At 37.0% G+C, this 5,714-nt stretch overlaps 1 pseudogene; it reads right to left on the reverse strand.

The window, feature by feature from the left end:
• Positions 1-242: 242 nt before the first annotated feature.
• Positions 243-1,756, reverse strand: LOC108394305 (serine/threonine-protein kinase B-raf pseudogene; annotated as a pseudogene).
• Between the last annotated feature and the right edge of the window lie 3,958 nt (positions 1,757-5,714).

Below are 5,714 nucleotides of genomic sequence, written 5' to 3' on the forward strand. Positions count from 1 at the left end.
GAAGATTTAAGAACCAGATCTGGTTTTGAGTCCTGGTTCTATGCTTAGTGGCTACATGTGATCTTCAGTTAAAGTTCTAGGTGTTAGAACATATATACCCTTTTACCCTTTTATCCTAGTTTTATAATGAAAAAGTAGCACAGTGGGTTATCAGGGAAAGAATAACAGCTTGGAAGTCAGAATCTTGGTTAACACCTTTGCTGCCACTTATTAAATGGCCTCATTTAAAAGCCTCAGTTTCCTTATTCCATGCCCTGTGCAGTCTGCCTTGCAATGTCTATAAGTTTGATCATCTCAAATTTGGTTTCGATGTGAAGATGATGATATAAGCTGGAGCCTTCACACCACTGGGTAACAATAGCCAGCTGTGGCTTTGTTGAATAGCCCATGAAGAGTAGAATATTCACATGTCGAGTTTTCCTGAGTACTCCGACTTCATTTTTGAAGGCCTGTAACTGCTGAGGTGTTGGTGCTGTCACATTCAACATTTTCACTGCCACATCACTGTGCCACTTTCCCTTGTAGACTGTCCCAAATGACCCAGATCCAATTCTTTGTCCCACTGTGATCTGCCCATCAGGAATCTCCCAATCATCACTTGAATCCCGTCTACCAAGTGTTTTCATTCGATTCCTGTCTTCTGAGGATGAAGATGATTTCCTTTCCCGCTGAGGTCCTGGAGATTTCTGTAACGCTTCACATTAGTGAGTGAGCCAGGTAATGAGGCAGGGGGGGTGACAGACAAACCTGTGGTGGATCTTCCATCACTACAAAACCCTTGGTCTCTAATCAAGTCATCAATATTGACAGGTTCTATTGTGTTTATATGCACACTTGGAGCTGATGAGGACCGGTCTCGTTGTCCAAACTGATTTCAATGATCTTCCTCTGCTGGTTGGAAAGGCTGCGGAATTGGAATGAATTTTGAAGGAGATGGACTGGTGAGAATTTGGGGCCCAATAGAATTGGATGGGGATGCAGAGGGGATGATCCAGATGTGGCAGTTTCTGCTAAGGAGGCCTCCTCCTGTGGTATTGGGTGGTATTCAAAGAACTTGGAGACAAACAGCAAATCAAGTTGGTCATAATTAACACACATCAGTGGAACCTCTGTACTATAACGCTACTGAAATTTATAACCACATGTTTGACAGTGGAAACCCTGGAAAAGCAGCTTTCGACAAAAGTCACAAAATGCTAAGGTGAAGTTGTGTGTTGTAAGTGGGACATTTTCCAACACTTCTACATGCAATTCTTCTCCAGTAAGCCAGGAAATATCAGTGTCCCAGCCAATTGGTTTCTTCTCTCCATCCTGAATTCTGTAAACAGCACAGCACTCTGTGATTAGGCCTCTCATCATCAGTGCTTTCTTTAGACTGTCCCGGACTGTAACTCCACACGGCGCAGGTACCACTATCCTCTGTTTGTGGGGCAGGAAGACTCTAACGATAGGTTTTGTGGTGACTTGGGTTTGCTCCATGATACATCTGTGGGATTTTGAAAAACTGAAAGGGATGAAGGTAGCACTGAAAGGCTACAGAGGAAGAAGATGTAATGGTGTCTGTTGATGTGGAGCTAGAAACAGAAAAATCAGTTCCATTCCTCAGGGATTCCAATAACTGTTGTTCTCTTTGTTGGAGGGCAGCTAGTTTGCTGGTGTGTTCTGCATAGGCCTTCAGATATATTGATGGTGGATTATGCTCCCCACCAAATTTATCCAATAGGGCTTCTATATGTTCCTGTGTCAACTTTATCATTTGTTTGATATTCCATACCCATGTGTCATGGTCGTGACGTCACCTGTGGTGTGTCCAAAATTTTTAATTTTTAAAAAAATAAATAGGCTTTTAAATCCTGGTTTCTTATAGACACTTTAAGTCTTCCTTGAAAAAGACACAAAAGTTTAAGCTATCCATATAAGAAAATACAGATATCTCAAAAATATTAAATATTCTTTGCAATGAAAGGCCCATAAAAATGAAAATATACATCCTAGAATGAAAAAAGTTGTTTGCAGTGCATTTGATCAACAGATTAGGATCCAGAATATATGAAGATGTATTACAAATCAGTAAGACAGAAATTTTAGAAATGAAAATCTGCTCATATCTCATTGATGTGCTCAATAATCATCAATATCCTCAATCTCACCAATAATCTGGGAAATATGAATAAAAATTCATGAAGTTAAAAAAGAACTTAAAATGTCTGATAAATTCTAACTAATGCAGTAAGACAAGAAAAGTAAATAAGATGTATAAAGACTAAGAAGGAATAAATTTTCTTCATAGATGACATGATAATCTATGGAGAGAATCCCAAAGAATTGACCAAAAAAACCTCCCTCAAAATAATAAGTGATTATAGCAAGGTTGCTGCATGGAGCATACAAAAGTCAGTCACATTCCTATATACCAGCAAATGGGATTAGCAATTGAAAAACACAATGAAAATTACCTAACATCCCCTAAAATGAAATACTTAGGTGTAAATCTAAAAACAAAAAATCATGTACAACATTCATTTCAGGAAAACTACAAAACTCTGGCAAAAGAAATCAAAGAACAAAATAAATGGAGAGATATTTGACGTTCATGGCTAGGAAGACTAGATATTATCAAGATGTCAGTTTTTCCCAACTCTTTAGATTCAATGCAATCTTAGCAAAAAACGTTATTTTATGGATATTGAAAAACTGATTCTAAAGTTTGTATGGAGAGGCAAAAGTCCCAGAACAGCCAACACAATATTGAAAAAGAACTAAGCTGGAAGACTGGCACCACCCTATGTTAAGGCTTACTAAAAAGCTACAGTAATCAAGACATCATGATATTAGTGAAGGAATGGACAAACAGATTAATGGAATAGCCTAGAGAGCCTAGAAATAGACCCATATAAATATAGTCACTGATCTTTGACAAAGAAACACAGGAAACTCAATGGAGCAAAGATATTTCTCCAACAAATGGTGCTGGAATATCTGTATGCAAAAAAAAAAGAATCTGGACACAGACCTTACACTCTTCACAAAAATTAACTCAAAATGGATTGTCTTCATAAGTGGAAGCTGCAAAAGTACAAAATTCTTGTAACATATGGAAAACTAGATGATCTTGCATATCGCACTGACTTTTTAGATACAACACCAAAGGCACAATCCATGAAAGAATTGATAGCCTAGATATCATTAAAAATAAAAACTTCTGCTTTATGAAAGACAATGTCAAGGGAGTGAGAAGACAAGCCACAGAATGGGATAAAATATGTACAAAAGACATATCTAATAAAGGACTATGCATAATATACAAAGAACTCTTCTTACAACTCAACCATAAGATAATAAACAACCCACTTAAAAAATGTGCCAAAGACCTTAACAGAAACCTCACCAAAGAAGATAGACCCATGGAAAATAAGCATATTAAAAGATATTCTACTTCATATGTCATTAGGGAAATACAAATTTAAACTAATGATACCACCACACACCTAGTAGAATTTGCCCACATCTAGAATACTGACACCACCAAATACTGCTGAGGATGTGGAACTAGAAAAACTCATTCATTGCTGGTGGGAATGCAATATGGTACAACCATTTTGGAAAACAGTTTGGCAGATATTTATAAAACTAAACATACTCTTACCATATAATTTAGCAACTGCCCTCCTTGGTATGTACTGAAATAAACTGAAAATTTATGTCCTTACAAAATACGGCATGTGGTTATTTATAGCAGCTTTGTTCATAATTTCCTAAATCTGGAAACAATTGAGACATCTTTCAATAGGTGGATGGATAAATAAATAGTGGTGCATCCAGACAATGGAATATTATTCAGCAATAAAAAAACAGGCTGTCAAGCCATGAGAAGACACAAGGGAAATGTAAATGCATGCTACTAAACAAAGCCAATCTGAAAAGGCTATGCTATATGATTCCAATTACATGACATTCTGGAAGAGGTCAAACTATGGAAAGATCAGTGGCTACCAAGAATTAAAGATGGGAGAGAGATGAAAAGGCAGACCACAGAGGATTTTTTGGGCAGTGAAAATACCACATATAATACTATATTGATGGATATATGTCATTATACTTTTGTCCAAACCCACAGTATATATAAAACTAAGAGGGAACCCTAGATAAACTATAGATTTTGGGTGATTATGATGTGTCAATGTAGGTTCATCAATTGTAACAAATGTACTACTTGCCTGGGATGTTGGTAATGGGGATGCTGTGCATGTACTGGGGCAGGGGATATGTGAGAAATCTCTGTGCTTTTCTCACAATTTTCTGAAACTGCTCTAAAATATAGTCCTTTTAAAAAGTTTGATAATACCAAGTTTTTTCAAGAATACACAGGACTTTCAATGAGGATTTACAAAATCATTTTAGAGACTAATTTACAATATCTACTAAAATTGAAATATGCACATACTTCTACTCAACAATTCCCTAACAAGGTCCTGGAGGATTTAACATATTATATACATAAAAAGATAATTACTCATCACACCAACAATTTAGTAGTTAATTCAAAACATTTTATGCATATCCATGTATAAGATAATGGATAAATGATCTATGAGATAGTCACACAACAGGATAATATATAGCATTTAACATATATGATTTATAGCTTCATACATCTACATGGGAAGTTTTCCAAAATACAGTGTTAAGTGAACAAAACTTGCAGAATAATCTTAGGGTATAAAACCTTTTGTCTAAAAAAGTTTTAAATGTGCAAAACAATGCTATATATTTTACATACATAAGCATAATAATTTAATGAAATTATGTTTGGCTATTATCTTGACCTGAGCTTCCCAGGAAGCAGAACTTGAAATAATGGTTTATGTGTTACTTCTTATTAGGGAGTGTTATACAAATGGGGTAGAAGCAAACTAAAAATAGATGAGGTGAGGAAGGAGGCAAAGCTAATAGGAAGGTACATTTTCAGCTGAGTACCACTTTGCAATCGACCTTTTGATCTGGAAACTGTCCTCGGAGAATCTGCTGCTGATGAGAGTGTGACTACAGAAGGAAAGGAGAAGAGTTTATCTGGCTCATGTAGCAGGGGAATTAGTCCAAGTAAAGTTGGCAAGAGTTTGCGCAGTACTGGTGTCTGTAGGACTGGGTGGGTATGGACCAAGTGGTCACTGGCTTCAGAAAAAGGTGAGTCCACCAAGACTTGACATGGCATTTAAGGTTCAGATATGAAAGAACCCATTTCAAGATCCTTAAGAACAAGGACTCTGGAACCTAATTACCTGGGTTCAAATATCTGCATTGCTGCTTGCAAGACATGTAACACCAAATACGCCAGTTAACATCTCTGGGAGTCAGTATCTTCTCATCTGGAAAATGAGAATAAAAAGAGTAGTTATTTTGTAAGGTGATTGTGAGGATTAAATGAGTCGATGTATTTTCTGGTTACAACTGCTGCATAACAAATGATTAGTCCAAACCTTAAGGGCATAAAACCATCATTTTATTGTGCTCATGATTTGAGAGTGAGGAATTTGGGAGGTCTCAGCAGCTCAGTTCTCAGTTAGAGGCTCTCATGCAGTTACAGTTAATTGTGGTTTGGGACTAAAGTTAACTGAAGACTTGAATGATCTGTATGCCCCAGTCAGCTCACTCAGTGGCTGACACCCAGAAGCTCAGCTCGGGCTGTCCACTGGAGCGAATAAACATGGCCTGTC

The sequence above is a fragment of the Manis javanica genome, chromosome 12 (assembly GCF_040802235.1).
Source record: "Manis javanica isolate MJ-LG chromosome 12, MJ_LKY, whole genome shotgun sequence".
NCBI lineage: Eukaryota > Metazoa > Chordata > Mammalia > Pholidota > Manidae > Manis > Manis javanica.